The sequence below is a fragment of the Polypterus senegalus genome, chromosome 7 (assembly GCF_016835505.1).
Source record: "Polypterus senegalus isolate Bchr_013 chromosome 7, ASM1683550v1, whole genome shotgun sequence".
Lineage (NCBI taxonomy): Eukaryota > Metazoa > Chordata > Cladistia > Polypteriformes > Polypteridae > Polypterus > Polypterus senegalus.
Window position 1 is genome coordinate 175,874,622 of NC_053160.1, and position 12,023 is coordinate 175,886,644.

Below are 12,023 nucleotides of genomic sequence, written 5' to 3' on the forward strand. Positions count from 1 at the left end.
AAGAACAATAACTTAAATAATAGATTTACTTCAGTAAAAACAACAAGTGAATTGCACCCAATCACTCTAAGGCCTTGTTCACACGGGCGTTAAAATCGAGCGTTTTTGCGTTCGTAGCGTCCGGTGAGCGCAGATCAAGCGCCGAGTGTTTTCTACGTAGGAGTCAATGAGAGTGTTCACACGGGCTTTGGTGACGGCGCTTGTCCGGCAGCACGCTTTATACGGCATCAAAAACGTTGCATGCAGCTTTTTCTTGGCGTTCAAAACCCAACGAACGCAAGGAAACCGCTTCTAGTTCGTTTTCTGCACGTTTATTTTACGCTTCGGAGGACCGGATATATATTTTCATATTGCTTATTTTATTTTATGGTCTCATGTAATTTGTAAACCATGAACCTATTAATTTATGTTCTCATATAATATTTGATAACGATTATGTAGGGGGGGCAATCCATGGCGGGGGGGCATTTCAGTGCATAACACCGGTGTAAGCGCACACTCGACTACTGTTTCCTTACCTCAAAGTGACAAGTAGTCTCTCTTCGGGGCTAACACCAAGTCGCATATTGGTTGATCGGCGTGCAATGTGGCATTGCACCAGCTGCAGCAGACAATCAAAAGTGCAAACCGACATCCGACAGTAATTAAAAAACTTGCGCGGAAATTTTCTCATTTCTTCATAAAGCACAAAAAAACTTCCTTTAACCCGACGTTGTGCAGTCAGAGGATGAACCCAGTAGCGGCGGCGATTTTTTCTCTCCCTACGCCGATTACGAGTATTTTTAAAACAAGAAGATTAATATCTAACATAGCAAAATGGTCCATATTGAAAGGAGGCACCTCAAATAAAATGACAAGGGCTTTCATATCCAGTTCCCGACACTGTCTCCACAGGTTAACACACAAACTACAATTTGGGCTGCAGGCTGGCGTTAGACAGAGACAAACGAACGCCGGTGTAGAAGTCAATCGATTGCCACCACAAAACGCAACATAAACGTCTAGGACCTTCAGAGCAAGTTCGTTTATCCAAAAACTTAACGCCCGTGTGAACAAGGCCTAAATGATTTGCCTCAACTTAAAAATTGTGGGATCTATAAGCTAAAAAGAAATATATTGGTTCAGATTGAAAATATTAAGTGTGAACATCAGATTTTTTTTTTCAGTGCAGGACATGTTTCACAGACTGTAGCCATTTTTATCTCTGAGAGGGGTTGGGGAAAAATACGCTTCTACACACTGCACATGCTCAAGCCCACAATAAAAGGAAAAAACAGCTCTACCCAGAGGCATAGGCAAGGTCACACTTTACCCGGATAAAACCCGATTTTAACAAAATGTTATTTTCAATTCTAGCTTTACCCAAGTCTTTTGGATAATGCAAGCTTTACCTGGGTAATGCTAGGTTTATCCAATTTCCAGGCTCAACCCGTATCAAATGTTACTATATATAGTGTTATACAATAAGTCATTGTGTGTATGTCATTTATATAAAGTATTCTATGAGCTTGTATATTTGTTTCTATAACTATACACCAATCAATTCCTTTATGGTATGCTTCTACAAGTATTACATTGTCATTCAATTCCCTTTTTTCCATTTAACTTGGTTCTGCAGGTAGATGTAAATACATATTGCATACAGGAGATGAGGTAGAAAGGTAAAGGTGTGAAAATGCTTAGTGGGAATGGTGGAAGGTACAGGCTTTTCTGGCAGGGGAGAAATGATAGAAATGCTGGAGTTGGTGTACTTGTGTGTGAAAAATGAGCAAAGAAAGTGGTGGAAGTGGAGGGAATAAATGACCATGTTGTAGTTGTTCAGATGATTGTTGGTAATAAATATACTCTTGAGCAAATGCCCCATAGCTTGACAGAAGCAATAAAGGGAAAGGTGAGTTTTAGGACAAGCTAATGGAGATTACATCATGGTGCCTCAAAGTAGGGTGCTTATAATGGGTGGTGGCAACTTGAATGGGCATGTTGGAGTCAGTGCTGGTCATTATAAGACCGTCTAGGCAGTGTTGGGGTCAGAAGATTTTGGAGATGCAATGTAAATCATTATATGTTTAAAGAATTTTAAAAAATCTGGAAATGTGTGTAAGGGGAACAGTAGACTTTTTGTTGGTGAGCAGAGTTAATACTAACATAGTGTAAAATGTGAATGTGATCCCCGGAAATGGTTTTATATGATGGCATCATTTAATTGTAAAAGAATATTTAAATCAAAAGTATGAAGAAAAGTAAGAGGTAATTTGTCCTGAGGCTTAAGGCCTGGATGTTGAAGGAGGAAATTGTTTTAGAATGAATAGGTGTGCACAGCAAGTGGGAAGCAATATAAAAATTTGTCAGTTTGAAAATGGCAGAATTCGTCTGCCATTGGACAAAGGAGCTGCTAAGTATAATGGAATCGTGGCAGTGTAATGCTGAGATAGAGATGTTACTTGTGGAAAAGTGGAGGTGCTATAAGGACAAAACCAGAAAGTTACATGACAGTCCATATAGAAGAGAAATAATAGAAAAGTGGTTGTGAGGGTGCAAGAAGCCAATAGACAAAGATTTGCAAGTGAGCTGCAGAATGAGCAATGATGGAGATATGTGTTCAGAATCACAAAGCTAATAAGTATGAATTGCTTGAAAATTGCCGAAGAACAAAATTGATTGATAGTAATGGAATTAAAGAGCACCTGAAATCGTCATGAACGACAAGAATGAATGGAATAATGATGTTCATTGTGAGGGGAAAAAAAATAAAGACCAAGCTGTATGTTTTTGAAAGAAGAGGTTGCAAAATCTGAAAAAGATGAAAAAATGTAAAGCAGGAGGGGTATTGTACAGTAACTGTAAATTTTGACATCTGCAATGGAATTCTTTAGAGAAATTAAGGAAGCTCTACTACTTAGTTGACATGTTGAGTGCAGATGGAGCTGTAGTCACAGCAGTGTTAGCCAGGTTGTCGGGTACACGGACAAATTTGTGGAAGCTGTCCCCAGTTCTGCCTTCTAAAGGTTTATGAAAGCTGTGTGAGTACTATGCTCTATAGGAATTATACTGTACATGTCCTATGAAAGCATAACATGAAACAGAGCTCAAAATAACAGAGATGAAGATGATCAGATGGATGTGTGGATTGTCATGGAGTGAGAGGAACAAGGAAAACGAGAAAGACAATAGGGAGCTGGTAGGTGCTGAGCCAAGGAGAAATCCACTAAGACGTTTTGGCCATGTGTAGTGGAAGGTAGAGTATAAATGGATGAAGAGTTGCTCCAAGATGGAAGTGGAGGAAATGGTACATTATAATTAAAGGACAAAAGGTACACATACAAAGTAATGAACCTTATTATTCAACCTAAATATTTACAGTATATTGTTCATTAAAGAATTGTCCTTGTTCATGTTATCATCAAACACACCGCCAAGACCTTCCTAATCCTTTACAAGGTATTGTCATATACTATATACTTTACAAAAATAAAGAGTTGTTGCATTTTTTTGTTATGAACCGTAGAATACACTTTAAAGCTAATTCATACTTACTGTATACATGAAGCTGTACGTGCAGAGAAAAAGATGTCAATCCAGTGGGATGCACCTATTACCAGAGCTGTCTGTGCACCTCCAGATTTTTGTGCTTATATTAAAATGTCCGTATTAACTATGCTGTAGTTAACACAAACATAGACGTTTTGCAGGGGCAGTTGTTGAAGAAAAGTAGTATAGGCCTCTTTTTTGAATTTCCTTATAAATAATTAGTGAAAACAGTGCAGACATAACCTAAGTTTAGTATCTGGCAGATGTCACAACCTAATTATAATGCATGTCTTGTGTCTCAAGGGTAGTATTCTGTCATAAATTAAAACTGTCAGGGTATCAGGAACATGTCAGTCTTTCTTAATACACCAGCCAATAACACGTGTAATTTTTTTTTTATTATTATTATTTCATTTATGATTTAGCTAAACATCAGGCATGTTATTTTAGATTTTGTTGTCCTCAGCTTCTTGCCAGCCCAAATGTACTCTCAAGTTTAAAGCATATTGAAGTTCTGCACCTGTCAGCTGCTACACTGACACATCTGCTGAGTGTAGGGCTTTTGGCTTAACATAGAATTGTTGCATTCATTTTAAGGATGTCTAATATGATTCTTCCCTTCGATTCTGAATGAAGTATCAGGGTTTGAGAATATGTTCTTTTATATAGGTTTTCTTTCATGCTTTGTTAAAAAAAATACCCTGATAGATCACTTCCTGTCTAGTTATTAAGTAAAGTCTTTATGTGGAGTCAGCCAGTATTGTGCAGTGTCTAATGCACTGGACTTTAAATCTCAAGGCTCTCAGTTCAGTTCTCATTAGGTATCCCTATGCAGGTTGTTTAACCTGCTTGTGCTTCAGTTGCAATGTATCCCAAACTTGTAAGTTGCTTTAGATAAATGTGCCAATTATACAGTATATACAGTGATAATTCTTTATAAATGTTTATGCCTATGTTTCTTACTTTCTAAAACATTCCAAAGTATAGTCTGCAATATTCAAAGAGAGTATTATAAACTAAACAGAAGCCTACATTAATTCAGTAAATGTAGAAATTGTAAAACCTGGGCCAAAGTTGTGGACAAAAGAAAATTTGTCGTTAAAGGTGTTTTAGAAGGATTACTTCTAACTTGGAAGAAAAGGATGTACTATATGTGGGAACATAAAACACTGTATACAGACTGTATCCTCTATAGGAAACCCTTAACAAGGGATGACAATTACTATGTCTACTTAGTAGAACTAAGATCATTTTGAAAATACTCTTTAACATTTCCAAATCTACTGTGGTCACCAGGGGGCACACCAGCTCCCCAAACCTTACACAGACAGATACCAGGCACAAGTCCAGCAACATACTGTTTTCTGCTGGGGGAAACCTTTTCTTTCGTTTGCCAGCTGCACAGCACAGTACACAAGCACAGTGAAGCACAACAATGGCACTTTCTTTTCTTCTTCTTTGTCTCTCTCTCTGTCGCTCATTTTATGCTGCACCTGGGAATACTCCATGTGTCTCATTAGCAAGGTCTGGAAGCACCACCAGGTGTGGTAAAAGCTCCCCAACGTAGGGCTCTGCAGGTCCACTTGGTTAACCTCACAGCACCCAACATGGATGAGTTACAGAGCCCCAGTTTTCATGATGTTATGTGGGTAACCGTAGCGTTGCCACAACCCAGGAGGGCTGGTGTCTAGCAGTTTCAGGGAGGTAGTGCCCTGTATATGTCCACTGCCCCGCTCCTTCTGTTATGGCAGCGACCCAGCCAGGAAAGGGCCCAGCTGTCCCTCACATGACTTATTCTATTTCATGGTCATAGGAGGCTATAACAGCTATGCATCAAAAGCAGGAAACAACCCTAGACAGGAAGCCAGTCCACTGCGAAGCCCACTCACATACACACTCACACAGGGCTAATTTGGAATTGCCAGTTAACCTCATAACCACCATCTTTAGGAATATGCAGCCCATTGTGAATAAAATGAGTGTGAATTGTGCAGATAAGCAGGAATAATAATTTTAGAAAACCTAGACAGTTTTCTGGTGAGGTAGACGTGCAATTCAAGTAGATCAATGTGAAGCATTGCACTGGGATAATGAAATATAATAAATGTAATGTGAAATTTCCTGCTCTGCATTAAACACATTCAAATTTTAAAAAGAGCTTATTGATATATGTTGGAAGTAAATTCTCATCCCCCAGACAGTTTGCAAAAAAAGGTGAAAAAAAATAGCAGTGCTGTAATGCATTGTAAAACTGTATGAGACTGTTTTAAATTGAGTGTGCCATTATCATTGTTTTGTACTACGGTATGCTGCAGTTATGACAATAAAGCCACGTGACGTGACCCCTGAGGAAAACCTTTCTTAATATGTCTTAATTCTAATAAGGTTCCTCACATCATAACCATAGCCGACTGCTTCCTGTGTTTTAGCCAGTTTTGCACCCATCTACATACTAAACCCTGAACTCCCACGTTTTTGTAGTTTAGATAGATAGATAGATAGATACTTTATTAATCCCAAGGGGAAATTCACAAGTTTGATACCCAGCTTCTCCTGTGGGACCTTACTTATCAAATGTTTTTTTGGAAATTGAAATAAATAAATTCATAGGCACCACTCTGTATCCTTTTGCTGCTTCCACTTGAATTCCAGCAAGTTAGTAAATTATGACTTCCCTTGTCTGCACACGTGCTGACTGTTCACCAAAACTCCTGTTACTGCCATGTGCTGCTCAATCTTTTCTTTCCATCAATTTATCTGTGATGCATGTATGCTTACTGACCTATAGTTGGATCTGCCGATCACCCTTATTATATAATGGGTTAATATTTGTTATTTCCCCATCCTTAAGAATTATGCAATTTTAATGCACATATCATCTGTATTTATACAGTATCTATTTCCTTCATAGCTGAAGTGTAGCCACTGCATATGATTTTTAACACTCCGATATATTCATTTGTTTTACTTGTACTGAAAGCTCTTATGGTGAAGGCCTAATGTACTGTAAATTATGTCATAACTACATTTTTTAACCTAGAGTGATCTACTAAGTTTCTGAACTTGGTCATGTTATTAAGGTGCAAGTCACATCTTCTAAAACCTGCTATGCCATTAAAGTAATAAATTGGTTCAACCTGTATTTGTAGCCTCCATTATCAAATTGATTCAATTAAAATTCACTCAAGCTAAAGTAGTTGTTTCAGGAGCACATTGAAGCTCATAGTCCTTTAGACAAGAAAAGGAGGACTTGATGTCTGATTTTTACACTTGTAAATTTCTAAACCAAATAGCAGAATATAAACTTTATTTGTTCAGGTAGAAACAGCTGAGGTAATGAATTGTTAAAAAAAAAAAACTGGGGTACTTTCACATATTTTTATAGTTAGGCAAATAATTTTTAGCAGATTGCTAAAACGTTATGAAGAAGTTTGGCAGGACATACTGTCTATAATTGTGGTAAGTATGGCTAGAAAACCTCAGTGACTTTGAAGGATGGATGATTGTTCAATGACAGAGATGGGTAAATCAGCTGGGATTTCACAAGGGACAGTGTCTGAAGTATACCATACTTAAGAAAATACATAAATCACACAAATGGGGTGAAAAGACCATAATCCTTCAAGACAGTCCAGATATTTTTAAATTAAATGACCATTTTCTCATTGGTCTGCATCTTTGATTCCAGTTTTATACAACCCTTTCCTTTTCCTAAACATAATACTCATTGAACATGCATGCCCATTTTTATTTCAATAGGAATAAATCTTTTGGGTGAATGGAAATAATTAAATTATGGTTAATGTGCATTAGTTTTTGAGTGCATGGTGGAAAAGGTAATTCAAAGTTATTTGTAGGGAATCCATTCCCGGACGGGTTTATCCATTCCCAGGAATTCAGGAATCCCTGGCTCCTGTGAGTGACACGGTGCACAGGCATCTCACATGTGAACGGTTTTAGAACAACCAACACTTATTTTTAATAAAACTACTACAATATGTTGACACCAATAAAAGACTAACCTTAACTACAAGCAGTTCTTGCTGTCATATAAGTACATGTATCTAGTTAGTTGCATAATAAGAGTGTAGAAAGCACAACGTGTCGGACGTTCGGTCATCTAGGTGAGAGCACACCTTCGTGCAGAGTACAGCAGCTGCTGAGACAGCACGCTCTGCCTCCACTGAAGTAGGTGGCACAGTCATCAGATACTGATACACTTGTTCTGAACAACACCTATGCTTGCCATTGCTCTGAAACACCGCCATTTCAGCTTTTACTGATGCATCCAGTTTCTTGTCATCATTCTGTGATGGCAAGTTTCTTGACACAGCTAATGCGGATGCAACAGACTGAAGCATTACAATTTCAAGTTGCTGTTCAAAGCTGTTGTCTGATGAAGACACCAGCCTGTACTGTCTGATGAAGACACCAGCCTGTACTGTCAACAGCACATGCCACAGACGTCAACAAATTCTGCCCCGTCCCGGGATTCGTGAGCTGTAGAGTGCAGACACCTCCCGGGAGACTGACTGCTGCTGGTCTGTTGTTGACTGAATTAATGAGCAACACACTACACCGTGGGCCAAAAAACCGTGCCACTTAATTATTTTCAACTATAACTCTGTTATTTCTTGATCGATTTTTACACAAATATGCAAGCTTGGCCAGGGAAGGAAAAAGTCCGGGAATCCCGGGGATTGGATTCCCTAGTCATTTGACTGTAAATTTCAGTCTTAATAACTGACATTTGCTGTCAAGTACAGTGCATTGAGAACTCTTGGCAACAGAATGCTAAGGTCTGGTTTCAGTACATCAGCCACTCTTTACAGTACAGATGATACAAAAAATGTACTTTCAGTCACTAGGTAAGTGTGATATATATGTAGGTGAGTCATCATTTTGATGTGATTTGTGACTACAATGGTACAGGTAAGAAAGGCAATGGCTGTTAATCTTCGGGGGGATAAAATAGAATTCACTCAGATTAATTCTCTTTCATTGTGTTCACTACAGACTGACAGGTGAGCCTTAGTGCTTTGTTCTGGTATTGAACAGTTCTTTTGCTTTACATATGCACAATAGTAATATGACCGTGATCCCATTAATAGTGATTTTTATAATGATTTTTTGCACTATTCTTGTTTGATGATTTTTTTTCTTTGTAAGTACCTATGTGGCAGCAGCTCTCATTTATGAGTCTCAGCCTGTTCAGTTACACATGTTCTTCTTGTGTCTCTCTAGGATTTGCAGGGGTTCCATTTTTGTCTCACATCGCAAGGATGTGCTTATTACAACAATTAATGACTTTTAAATTGGCCCTGTTTGTGCCTCTTTCTTGCCATTTAGGATTGATTCTGCCAGGCCTTGTGTCAGATGTTGCCTACCTGATTTTTTTTTTTTTGGAGCAAGACTATTCAAGTTCAGGAAGTAAATTATTTATTTTTGCACTTTTAAGATATCCTAAATTATATATTCAAATGAATTACCATTTTGTTTTAGTTTCATATGACTACATCCTGCGCGCAAAAATAACACACTATGAACATGCCTGAGCATTTTTATTGTAATATGCATAAATATTCAGGGGAATGGAAATGGATATTTAAAGTTTTGACAAGCGGTTCAAACCTTTTTTCTAGAACATCTCAAGCTTATGAAACTTTTTTCAGTTCAACCATTTCATTTTGTGTTTCCCCTTTAAATAGCTTGCATTTTGTTTTTTATCCATGTAATTCAGAAATGATGTTTATATTAAAATCACATTTACTTTGTCCACTTATCTCTTTTTAATTCCAGATGGCGTAGCTGCCATATTGCCACAATGTTATGTTTTCCTATCTCTTGATAAGGTTCTTGGAAAGAGCGGCTTGATTGTCTTACTATAATGAAAAATCTGATATTTTTCCCTTTATGTTTTTATAAGTGAACCAGAACAAAAAGCTTTGAATGATGAAATATCTTCATAAAGAAAATGTTATTTTCCCCTAAACAATGTTGTTTTAATTTTGTCCAACTGCTAACCTTATCTCATATCACTATCTGTGTGTGCCTACACTTTGTAACTATTATGGTAATAGAAGTTATTGTCTTATTAAACTTGTGATTGTGTGTTCTTGCGAATAAAGTGTGTGGTTAAACGCATGATATGGTGCAGCATGTGACTGACTGCCTGTTCCTGATGCAACTGTACTAGCACAATGATGCTTTCCGTCCATCTTCAGTAATTTCTGCTAAAACAATTCAAAACCTGTGGCTTCAAAGTGGCAGAAAGCATGAAACTAAATTTATAAAATCAGAAGTTGTGGAAAATAACTTTTTTTTATTATTATTTATTTTGATATACTTTGTTAATTCTCAATGAGAAACTGTCTTTTCGCAATGACCTTTGGGAGTTAGAGTACATTTTGGCAATTTTTGTATATAGGAAGAGTCAACATATGCAACATCTGGAAGAAAAAATGGAACTGATCACCCCAAAAATAAGCCCCAACAAATATACAGGAAAGTACTTAGTTACTTACATAGTATTTCTGATACATCCGATTAAATCTCTGCATTATAACCGAGGTCCATTGTCTTAAGAAATTTCCTGGGTGAAGCTAATAAGTGAATATAGCACTGAAGTAATTGAAGCCCTTTATTGTCAGCTTCTGGGACAATTAATTGAACAGCCTCTTTAGAAAAGTATGAATTAAAAATGAAAATGGTCAATAAATGTGAACATTTTAAGTATATCAAAAATAGAAATATTTCTGAATTTCTTTGGAATTAGAGGAGAAACAAAGGCCAGCTAACTAAACGATGAAGTCAATTAAAACTAAAAATGACGCTGTTTTCATTAAATTGGTTGGAATTAAATCCTAAAGCTATAGGAGGTCCCCCAAGACTGAACTTTGAAACCACTGTGTTAGTGTGCATGTTTCCTGCACTTTCAAAGTGCCTGGTGATGTACCAGTGCCTCATTCGAGGTTTAAGGTTTCTTTATTTAGTCATGTTTACATAAGAAAACATAAAATTTGCCTTCTCAGTTGCATCTAATAACCCACAGAATGAAATAAAAGACAGATAGAAACAAGAAAGGTTAAGGTAAGGCAGTTAGATAATACATATTTACACCAAAAAAAGGTTGGTTACTTCATTGTACTTCATGCAGTAGCTGTAGCTCTCTTCTTCCTTGTAATAAAACAAGAAGCCACTTTTTGTCATCCTCTAGGGTATGCAATGTGATCAACACTAATTACTCTCTGTTTGAAGTCCACTGTGCTCTCTGAATTATAAAATGGCTAACTGATCTGCCAACAGCCAATTTTATCATGCAGCAGCATATGCATGGAGCATAGACCTTCACTCTTTTGAAAAACCTCATTGTTGGTGCCCTGTCACTGGTTATAAAACAGACGACAATGACCCTTCAACAGCTTTAAACAAAAAGAGCTGAGCCTTTTCAGTTTAAACAAAAAAGGATTAAGAGGAGACCTGATTGAAGTTTTTAAAATTATGATGAGAATTAGTCCAGTGGATTGAGATTGTGACTTTAAAATGAGTTTGTCAAGAACATGGTGATACAGATGAAAACTTGTTATGAATAAATTTTGCACAAACATTATTAAGTTTTTTCTTCACACTGAGGACCATGGAGGACTCGTGGAATAAGTGATCAAGTCATATGGTAAACAGTAGAACTTTAGGTACCTTCAAAACTCAACATGATGTTATTTTGAAGGAATTAAGTGGATAGAACTGCTGGACATTTTTTTGGCTGAATGGTCTGTTCTCCTTCTAATGAGATCTAATAACATTAGAGCAGTGATTAAGTGACATTTACCATTTATGACAGGAGCATGGTGGCACAGTTTTTAGTTCTGCTGGCTCACATGTCCAGTGTCGTAGGTTTGAATCCAGTGACCGCTCCTTGTTGTTGTGGAGTTTGCACGTTTTCTCTGGGTCTGTGGGAGTTTACTCTCCTGGTACACTGGTTTTCCTCCCACATCTTTAAACACCTGGTTGTCTTCTTGATTAGTGATTTCAAATTTGACTCATGTGATTGTCACTGTGGGATATATACTTAAGTGGACCTCATCCAAATCTTTCCCTGCCTTGCACTCCAGCCTCCCAGAAACCTGTAGGAGGTTAAACAGGTTAGAGCGTGTTTGAAGATGCATTTGGGTATTCCAGATACCCACGTCCAATTCCCAGGGACATGCATGTTAGGTTAGTTGGTGACTTTGAATTGGCCATGTATGAGTGAGTCGCCTTATAGAAGATTAGTGCTTCATCCAGAGTGCGTAGATGTTGCTAACGGTAGATTGGCCATAATCACTGCAAAAAATCTGTTCAGAAAAAAATGAATAAAATATAATAATAATATGATAATAATAATTATCAAACTTTAAAGTTAATTGTTGGTTTCAAATTGGGTGCAGGTCTGTGTTTGAGTGGACCCTTGGATGGACTGGTGCTGTCCAGGGTTGTTTCAGCCCTGCGCCACTGCT

General features: G+C 37.6%; 1 protein-coding gene across 1 annotated transcript in view; it reads left to right on the forward strand.

The window, feature by feature from the left end:
• LOC120533029 (H/ACA ribonucleoprotein complex non-core subunit NAF1-like) overlaps nucleotides 1-12,023 on the forward strand; it is a 65,572-nt gene that overhangs the window by 52,331 nt on the left and 1,218 nt on the right. The window lies entirely within an intron of this gene.